This window comes from Carassius auratus, chromosome 6 (assembly GCF_003368295.1).
Source record: "Carassius auratus strain Wakin chromosome 6, ASM336829v1, whole genome shotgun sequence".
NCBI lineage: Eukaryota > Metazoa > Chordata > Actinopteri > Cypriniformes > Cyprinidae > Carassius > Carassius auratus.
In genome coordinates, this window is record NC_039248.1 from 8,638,321 (window position 1) to 8,649,934 (window position 11,614).

An 11,614-nucleotide genomic window follows, 5' to 3' on the forward strand; every position below is an offset into this window, starting at 1 on the left:
TAAAAATAACACCATTATCAATTTGCCACTTCTATAAATCAATTACTTAAAAAAAACAAACAAAAAAACAAAAAAACAAATCACAGATCCCTTTACTCTTACTCTAATATATGTATCATGATACACTAATGATTCATTATTACTTAATACAAAATCATATTTAATAATACAAAACAAAATAACTCCACATGATGTTTCTCTCTCTGTGACATTTAGTGCTTTCAGACAATGATGTGTGTCTTTAATCATTTCTGTGAATGGCTGCATAATGTAATGCCGAAATACACAATAATATGTTTTGAATTTTGAAAAGTAAATTAAAATAAATCATGATCGTTTTCTAAAGTATGTTTTCATGGGTGTTAATCGCTTCATTTTTGTTGGAAGAAAAAACAACTGTCACACCGTGATAAAGGCTGAAGGTGAACGCAGCGAAGACGTATTGGTATTGGATGCGAGAACACACACACACGCACACACACCTTGTACTCTCTGATGTTCGCTCTGCTCGGCGCCCCTGTGGATTGAAAAACGCGCTGAATCCGTGCAGACTCAGATCAGGGGAGGAGCCGGAACTTGATGCAGCTTGCCACCGTTTCAAATGAGTTTTTAAAGGGGACTGAAGCGATCACTTATTAATTAATCAAATAATTTTTTAGGGGGGCTGAAGCGACGCCCCTGGTTCTCACCTCTGGATGGACAGTATATTTATTTTATATTTTCACCTCTGGATGGACAGTATATTTATTTTATATTTTCACCTCTGGATAGACAGCATATTTAGTTCTCACCTCTGGATGGACAGTATATTTATTTTATATTTTCACCTCTGGATAGACAGCATATTTAGTTCTCACCTCTGGATGGACAGCATATTTATTTTATATTTTCACCTCTGGATGGACAGTATATTTATTTTATATTTTCACCTCTGGATGGACAGTATATTTATTTTATATTTTCACCTCTGGATAGACAGCATATTTAGTTCTCACCTCTGGATGGACAGCATATTTATTTTATATTTTCACCTCTGGATGGACAGTATATTTATTTTATATTTTCACCTCTGGATGGACAGTATATTTATTTTATATTTTCACCTCTGGATAGACAGCATATTTAGTTCTCACCTCTGGATGGACAGTATATTTATTTTATGTTTTCACCTCTGGATAGACAGCATATTTAGTTCTCACCTCTGGATGAACAGTATATTTATTTTATATTTTCACCTCTGGATAGACAGCATATTTAGTTCTCACCTCTGGATGGACAGTATATTTATTTTATAATTTCACCTCTGGATAGACAGCATATTTAGTTCTCACCTCTGGATAGACAGTATATTTATTTTATATTTTCACCTCTGGATGGACAGTATATTTATTTTATATTTTCACCTCTGGATGGACAGTATATTTATTTTATATTTTCACCTCTGGATAGACAGCATATTTAGTTCTCACCTCTGGATAGACAGCATATTTAGTTCTCACCTCTGGATAGACAGCATATTTAGTTATCACCTCTGGATAGACAGTATATTTATTTTATATTTTCACCTCTGGATAGACATATATTTATTTTATAGTTTCACCCATGGATAGACAGCATATTTATTTTCTGTTTTCACCAGTGGATAGACAGCATTCTTTGCAGGCTTAATTGCACACGTATTTTCCGTATTGTCCTTTTACTTTTATGACTTAAAATATATAATATAAAAACTGTGTGCAAATTGAAATATTATCTTTATCATATCTCTTTACATAAAACAATTCTCAATAATATACTTAATATTATAACATCAATAATTCATGCAAACTGCATTCACAAGAACCACCTTGAAAATATATATTGTTCAGATCATATCACTATTTTTTGTGACTTAAATTCAGCCTAGATCAATGGACTATAACGTTTTGTCAATACAACAGACTTGTACATGTTAATGGACCACAGTTTTTTTGCCTTGCCCATTTGGATATTCAATCCTTTATTTTTCTTTTTTTTTGTAAATGTAACCACTTCTGTTTTTAAAATATATACGTAGATTCACATGATCAGACAATTTACCAAACAATCCAGATCAAATAAACACTTCATGGTTTTGCAATATTTATTTGAAATTACACAATCTAATTAGTAAAATTTGTCAAATCTGACCATCAGAATGAAGATGCCACAGTCAGGCCCGTAAGGTTGTGGGGGAAGTCACTATTTCAAGAGAAAATAAAACATGAACAGTTCCAAATAAACTATTGCACACTGTGCACACCACACCTCATTCCTGCCCCCTAAAACTAGCAGTCTGGGCAATGCTCACGAAATTCAGGGTCTGTATAAATCCTTCAAAGGTCTCCACGTCTTCCGTTTCCACAGTACCCCACTGTGTTTGAATTGCACAGCGGGCAGTGATACCGGCTGCAGCACTATGTGCATTTCTGTATTGGTGGTAGCTCCGTCCCTTTACGCACACTAATGTGATTTGCCTTAAAGAAGAGGGTAGTATTAATAGATTGTTTACGTAATAAGTATAGTGACACATATGAAATACCGGTAGTACCTTATAATTCATAAGAGTTTACAAAAATCCAATTAATAACTTTAAAAAAAAAAGAAAAGGAATTGAACAATGTAGGTGAAAAGTTGTGTGTGGTAGATGGACTGTAAAAAATTGTGTGGTAACAAAAAAAAAAAAAAAACTTATATAAATGTTAACATTCTCCTATACAAAATATGTAAAATGGTTAATGGACTGCATTTAGGCTATATAGCACTTTCAACAGACCCATGGCCACCAAAGCACTTTAAACATCATCATAAACATATTAAACATCAGGCATTTACACCTGCATAGGGAAAAGTACTACTTCAACTAAAAAACAAAAAAACATAGTTAGCTAACAAACTCTCGTGTGCATAGACAACCTAGCATTTTAGACTATTCTCTACCAAGACTGTTCTATGAAATCTCGTTAACTGGGTACAATCTTCACACATCCAATTGAATAAAAAACATGTTTACAATATTAAATCATACCACTCAAAGAACGATTTAATTGGAAAATCTATTGTAGCAACCTAACGTTAGCTCTAGAATTGAGGCACACCAGAGTTCACTTATACCTTTAAAAAACACGACACAGTACCTTGAAAACAAGACGTTTTTTTTAACTAGCTAGTTTGTGCATTTGAATTCTGACATGACCTATAAATCATCAACAGTTTATTATTTTTTTCTTACCGCTGACATCTACATGGCGTGTTAAAATTGAAAAGTGAATGACGATACGGAAATGACGTCTGCTGTCCATCCACTGGTGTCCAGCCACTGGTGTCTGCAAGAAGTGAGTCTGCGAGGCTGCAGCTGGATGCCTCTCCACAGCCCCACAAGGTAGCCTACGTTGTGTTCGCAGCATAGACCATTTTTGAGGGAATAAAAAAATATCTGAGAGAGAAATAAAATGCCATTATATTAGATATAAATAGTATCTCTTTGTAATTAGCTTATTCATTATCCATCTTTTTTTACTCCAAGTTACATTGTCATTGTGCTAAATAAGTTATATGGAGAAAATAAACAATGGAAGTCTCAGCAAAAGTAAACAAATCACAGATAGCAGGAGGTTCATGCTGTCACAGCCACACCTTCTACACTCCCGGAATCGGACACTTACGCCACACCCACTCGTCCCCAATCACCCGAAGTCTGAACTCCTGTGCATCATCACCAGAACCACATATAAAGCCATCAGTCACCATCACTCATCGTCTGGTCTTGCACCGATCTCCTCACTTGCCTGAACGCCATTATTAAACCTACCTGAACTCTTGAACCCTCTTCATCCTCGTCAGTCTTCCTGTCCCCATCGTCTTCATCTGAGCACCATCTGGATCACCGTTCACCATAAGGGAAGTTGTGTTGTCACCGTTCTATCCACGTGTCAAGATTCACCTGTGTCTGAAACCTCTGATTCACATTAAACTACCTTATCACTGAATCCTCTGTGTCCTCGTCTGTGTCTGACAGAAGACCAGACCGCATGCAGAGCTCTTCGGAAACGGGCGAGGACCGCACCGCGGATCCCTTCACGCAACTGGTTCACACTGTACGGTCCTCACTGATGCAACAAACTCCCCCTTCTTCACCGGCTGTCAACAACTCAAACACCACTACAACTCCGGTCACTTCTTCAGTTGCCCCTGCGAGTCCCATGGCCAAACCAGCGACATACAGCGGCACGGCGGAGGATTGCAGCGGGTTCCTGCTACAGTGTTCCCTCTATATGGAATCCAACTCTCATTTATTCACCTCCGAACGCAGTCGAGTAGCCTTCATCATCAACCTACTCTCAGGTAAGGCCCTCCAATGGGCTGAATCTCTCTGGGACTCGAACTCACCTGCCCTTGGATCCGTCACTAACTTCTGTTCCCAGTTAAAATCCGTCTTTGGCCATCAAACTTCTGCATTGTCTGTCCATGACCAATTATTTACCATTCACCAACAGAGAGATGAATCTGTGAGTGATTATGCCATACACTTCCGTACTCTCGCTTACATAAGCGGCTGGAATGAAACTGCCTTAATTACAGCATATCGCCACGGATTGAATGACAAGATACAACGTTTGATAGTTGTGTACGAAGACTCACTAGGACTAGAGAATCTCATTCAGAAATCCATTCGAGTTGCCCAGAGACTCACTGCCTGTCATCCGCTCACTCCCGCTGTACTTCCTCCGCCCGCTATACCATCTGTCGCTCCTCCAGCACCTGAACCCATGCAAGTGGACTCTCACCATCTGTCCGCATCGGAACGTCAGCGGAGGATCAACGCCGGGCTATGTCTCTATTGTGGGGGAGATGGACACCTCTTACCATCCTGTCCAGTTCGACCTCCACGCCCAGCGGTGAGTACCATCCATATACCTCCTCAAACTGCTCATCTAACTAAGACCTGGGTTACTCTAAGACACCTTCGCTCTTCTGTTTCAGTACAAGCCCTCATCGACTCCGGTTCGGCGGGGAACTTCATCAACCGGCAAACCTTAACTCGTCTCAACGCCAAACATCACCGAAGCCCTGTCGAACTCAAAGTAACCACCATACAGGGAAAGCCGCTGGGCAAGGGTCGTGTCCACTATTTCTCCCCCACAATCATCCTCCGCGTGGGACTCCTGCACGAAGAAGACATCACGTTCATGGTGCTGGAGGAATCCACCGCAGACATCATCCTGGGACGCCCCTGGCTTAACCTCCACCAACCTCACATCCATTGGCCCACTGGCGAGATCCTGAAATGGGGAATGTCCTGCCATCATACCTGCATCACTCCTCCAGCTAAAATCCCCAAGGTCAGTCCTCCTTTAAGGAAGTCTTCCCTACCGGTCCAGTCCACATCAGTGGAGAGCCCCGACACGAAGATGGATCATATCATCCCTCCTGAATATCGGGCGTTCCAGGATGTGTTCAGTAAGCGGTTGGCAACAAAGCTACCACATCATAGGCCATGGGACTGCGCCATTGACCTCCTGCCTGGAGCAACCCTTCCTAAAGGACGAATCTATCCCCTGTCCATCCCGGAGCAGAAGGCCATGGAGGAGTATATACAGGAAGCCCTCGCTCAGGAGTTCATCCGACCATCTACTTCCCCTGCCGCTTCCAGCTTCTTCTTCGTCGCCAAGAAGGACGGAGGCTTGAGGCCGTGCATCGATTATCGCCACCTCAATTCACAAACCGTCAAATTCAGTTATCCTCTTCCCCTGGTCCCAGCGGCGTTGGAACAACTACGCGGAGCCAGGATCTTCACGAAACTGGACTTGAGGAGCGCCTACAACCTAATCCGCATCCGGAAGGGGGACGAATGGAAGACCGCTTTCATCACTCCTTCCGGGCACTATGAATACCGGGTCATGCCGTATGGGTTATCCAACAGTCCATCCGTCTTCCAAAACTACATGAATGAAGTCTTCAGAGATTACCTTAACAAGTTCGTAATTGTCTACATCGACGACATCCTCATCTACTCCACATCCAAGCAAGAACATATCCATCATGTCATCCTCGTACTCCGAAAACTCCGGGAACACCACCTTTACCTCAAATCCGGAAAATGTGAGTTCCATACGCCCTCAGTCCAGTTCCTAGGTTACATCATCGACCCATGTGGCGTGAAGATGGACCAGGGGAAGGTGGACGCCATCACACACTGGCCTCAACCCGGCTCCATAAAAGAACTTCAACGCTTCCTGGGCTTTGCCAACTTTTATCGAAGATTCATCAAGGACTACAGTTTACTCAGCTCCCCTCTAACTTCTCTCCTCCGGAACCGGCCCAAGTCTCTGTCCTGGAACCCCGAGGCCACTGAAGCTTTCCACCTGCTCAAACAAGCCTTCAAGACCGCTCCAATCCTCATCCACCCTGATCCCAGCCACCAGTTCATCGTGGAAGTGGACGCCTCATCCACCGGGGTCGGAGCAGTCCTCTCCCAGCGGCAGGGGAATCCACCACGACTCCATCCATGTGCCTTCTTCTCGAAGAAGCTATCCCCGGCAGGGCAGAATTATGACATCGGTAACCGTGAACTACTGGCCATTAAGCTGGCTCTGGAAGAATGGCGTCACTGGCTGGAGGGAGCCCAGTTCCCTTTCGAGGTGGTAACCGACCACCGGAACCTGGAATACCTCCGTGAAGCCAAAAGACTGAATCATCGCCAAGCTAGATGGGCCTTGTTCTTCACGAGATTCAACTTCAAGGTCACCTATCGCCCTGGCTCCCAGATCAATAGAGCCGACGCCCTCTCCCATCTTTATCAAGCAGATCCCGAACCCGAATCTCCAGAACCAATCCTCCCTTCAGCCATGATAGTTAGTCCTATCCAGTGGAGTATTGATCATCTGATTGCACAGGAAAACCTTCAACACCCTGCTCCGCCGGGAGGTCCAGAAGGGAAACTCTTCGTCCCCCCTCAACATCGGATTAACCTCCTGGACTTAGCTCACACCTCTCCGGGCTCTGGACACCCAGGCAGGAGGCGGACCCTCTCGCTCCTACAACAGCGTTACTGGTGGCCATCGATAGCTCTGGATACGGTCCGCTACCTCAAAGGATGCTCCGTCTGCGCCATAGCAGACACCCCTAGAAGACTCCCGGAAGGTAAACTGGTGCCTCTGTCCATTCCTGAACGTCCATGGACCCATATCGGCATTGATTTCATGACTGACCTCCCTCTCTCTCAAGGCTACACCTGTGTACTGGTAGTGGTCGACAGGTTTTCAAAATCATGTAAACTCATCCCTCTCAAAGGACTCCCCACTGCGTTCGAAGCGGCAGAGGCACTATTCCACAACGTCTTCCGTCACTTTGGCATCCCAGAAGATATCGTCTCCGACAGAGGCCCCCAATTCATCTCTAGAGTCTGGTCAGCTTTCTTCCGTCTTCTAGGGGTGTCCGTCAGTCTCTCCTCGGGATACCATCCTCAGACCAACAACCAGACGGAGCGTAAGATTCAGGAGCTGGGGAGGTTCCTGAGGATTTACTGCCACCGTAACCAGGACTGTTGGAGCCAGTACCTACCCTGGGCCGAATACGCTCAGAACTCCCTCCAGCAATCTACCACCGGGCTCACCCCCTTCCAATGTGTCCTTGGATACCAACCTCCGCTCTTCCCATGGTCAGGTGAGCCCTCGCAGGTCCCAGCGGTAGATCACTGGTTCCGACAGAGCGAGAGGGTCTGGGACTCGGCTCACGTGCATCTCCAGCGGGCAGTGCGGAGGCATAAGGAGCAAGCGGACGCTCGTCGAGGACCCACGCCGCAATACCAACCTGGACAACAAGTCTGGCTCTCGACGAGGGACATCCGCCTCCGACTGCGCTGCCGTAAGCTGAGTCCCCGATACATCGGACCATTCACTATTGAACGGCAACTGAACGAAGTGACCTATAGACTCCAACTCCCTGCACAGTACCGTATCTCACCTTCATTCCATGTCTCACTCCTCAAACCCTTCACTGAACCTTTGTCTCCTCCATCCACAGAACCTGGTGATGATGCCGTACCTCCTCCTCCGGCCATCGAAGACGACAACGACATCTTCCGGGTGAGAGCTATCCTCGACTCTCGACGACGGGGTCCTCAACTGGAGTACCTTGTGGACTGGGAAAACTACGGCCCGGAGGAGCATTGCTGGGTTAATCGTAACGACATCCTGGACCCCAGCCTTCTCACTGACTTTCATCAAGACCATCCAGACCGCCCCGCTCCCCGTGGCCAAGGTAGACCCGTCGTCGCACAAGATCCCAGCCGTCAGGAGCCGCCCGTGGAGGAGGGGGTACTGTCACAGCCACACCTTCTACACTCCCGGAATCGGACACTTACGCCACACCCACTCGTCCCCAATCACCCGAATTCTGAACTCCTGTGCATCATCACCAGAACCACATATAAAGCCATCAGTCACCATCACTCATCGTCTGGTCTTGCACCGATCTCCTCACTTGCCTGAATGCCAATATTAAACCTACCTGAACTCTTGAACCCTCTTCATCCTCATCAGTCTTCCTGTCCCCATCGTCTTCATCTGAGCACCATCTGGATCACCGTTCACCATAAGGGAAGTTGTGTTGTCACCGTTCTATCCACGTGTCAAGATTCACCTGTGTCTGAAACCTCTCATTCACATTAAACTACCTTATCACTGAATCCTCTGTGTCCTCGTCTGTGTCTGACACATGCAGTGTTGATATTTTTTAATAGTTCACTTATTTCAAAATTTCTGTCTTTAAAGTGGATTGGTGACAGCAGCATTGAACCTACTGTAGTTTATTATGACCATAGGATTGTGGAGTCAATATAATGCCGCATACATATACAAAATAATAAAGTTTCGCAAAAGAAAATAAAGTTTTGCAAATAAAAAAAAAGCATTGAGAAAAAGTAAATGTGATCTTTGCAAACAAAAATAAAGAATTGCAAAAGAAAATGAAGTAATGTGAGAAAAAAATTGTTTTGCAAACAAAAATAAAGAATTGAGAAATATGTGTACTCACAGTATTTGTACCTAGTCGGTGCTTCCTCATTACACAGAAAACAGCTGCATCCTGATGTTTGCAGAATCGCATCCTTTCAAATGCAAGTGAAAACCAAGTGATTAATGCATAAATAAAAATTACATTTTTATTTACAATGAGATAGGAAGTTTGTGGCAGGCTCTCTGGCTGCCCACATTTGACTGAAACCTGTTTAAATACTTAAAAACAAAACATACAAACTCATTGAGTAGCTAGAACACTTTGACTTCATCTGAAACAAACACATATTATATTTTGGAGGAAAATAGCTCTTTTCATTGAATGATGTCAGATCAAGAGGAGCAATGAAATTAAAATGTGGTAAATGGGTCTTTGTAAGTAAAAAGAAGGCAAAATTAAAAAACTTATTTGAAAGGGGAAGTTGTGGCCTATAGTGGTTAGAGAGTTTGACTCCTAACCCTAGAGTTGTGAGTTTTAATCTTGGGCTGGCTATATCGTGACTGAGGTGCCCTTAAAGGGTTAGTTCGCCCCAAAAATGAAAATTATGTCATTAATAACTCACCCTTGTGCTGTTCCAAACATGGAAGGCCTCCTTTTATCTTCAGAACACAGTTTAAGATATTTTAGATTTAGTCCGAGAGCTCTCAGTCCCTCCATTGAAGCTGTGTGTACGGTATACTGTCCATGTTCAGAAAGGTAAGAAAAACATCATCAAAGTAGTCCATGTGACATCAGAGGGTCTGTTAGAATTTTTTGAAGCATAGAAAATACATTTTGGTCCAAAAATAGCAAAAACTATGACTTTATTCAGCATTGTCTTCTCTTCCGTCCGTGTCTTTTGTGAGAGAGTTTCAAAACAAAGAAGTTTGTGATATCCGGTTCACGAACAAATCATTCGATGTAACCGGATCTTTTTGAACCAGTTCACCAAATCAAACTGAATCATTTTAAACAGTTTGCGTCTCCAATAAGCATTAATCCACAAATTACTTTAAGCTGTTTAATCTTTTTTAATGTGGCTGACATTCCCTCTGAGTTAAAACAAACCAATATCCTGGAGTAATTCATTTACTCAATCAGTACACTGACTGAACTGCTGTGAAAAGAGAACTGAAGATGAACACAGAGCCGAGCCAGATAATGAACAAAACATAGACTCGTTCATGAGCCAAGAACCGTTTCTGTCAGATGTGTCCGATTCGAGAACCGAGGAGCTGATGATACTGCGTATGTGTGATTCAGCGTGAAGCAGACCAACACACAGAGTGTCTGAACCGAACTGATTCTTTTGGTGATTGTTTCTGAACTGATTCTGTGCTAATGTTATGAGCACGGGTAAACCGAAGGCTTGAATCAGGGGCTACCATCGCAAAAGACATTACGTCGAGGGCAAAAGAACCAGTGAAGCGTTTACTTCAACCGGTTTATTGAATTGAAATGTTCGAAAGATCGACTGCTGCAAAAAAAAAAAACGATGCAAAACCGATGCAACCGGTTCTTGACTTGTGAAAGAGTCAATCTTACGTTCATTTTCTGGCTCGGCTCTGTGTTCATCTTCAGTTCTCTCTTCACAGCAATTCAGTCAGTGTACTGATTGAGTAAATGAATTACACCGGAATATTGGTTTGTTTCAACTCAGAGGGAGTGTCAGTCATATTAAACAAGTTAACAGCTTAAGTCATTTGTGGATTAATGCTTTTTGGAGATGCAAACCACTTAAAACGATTCAGTTCGATTTGGTGAACTGGTTCAAAAAGATCCGGTTACATCGAATGATTCGTTTGCGAACCGGATATCACAAACTGCTTTGTTTTTAACTCTCTCTCACAACAGAGGAGACAATGATGAATAAAGTCGTAGTTTTTGCTTCAAAAAATTCTAACTGATGTCACATGGACTACTTTGAAGATGTTTTTCTTACCTTTCTGGACATGGACAGTATACCGTTCACACAGCTTCAATGGAGGGACTGAGCTCTTGGACTAAATCTAAAATATCTTAAACTGTCTTCTGAAGATAAAAGGCGGTCTCACGGGTTTAGAACGACATGAGGGTCAGTTATTAATGACATTTTGTTGTTTGGGTGAACTATCCCTTTAAATAAGTAGGCTTTTAATAAATTAAATAAATAGAGAATTAGCCTGCTTCCATTTAGTTAGATATGACTCTTCATCTGAATTAGAAAAAAGCTCTTCTGGTCTTTAGTGATGCGACAACGTTTGAGCATACCCGTAATATCTGAGCGAGAGCAGCGCCAATTCATAAAAGAACAATGTAGGATATAATTAAATGCACGCTTCCAGTTTTCTATGAGTGAAGAAAATCCGCTCGCGAGTGGTGAGATTTGTCCTCGCTCATTACATGGATCACGTAACATTATGCGCTCTGGATATTTGTCATATATCACGCTATAGAAACCGCCTAAAATAAAGTGTAAAGAGGAGAAGAAAGCGGCCATAGGCATGCAGCTGCCTACACATGCCAGGATCCGACAGTTAAAAATGTACTAAAACAAACCTATAGCAAGATCTGGAAGGGTGGGGCACCTGGGGTGGTCAGCCAGATTTCGGGAGGGGGG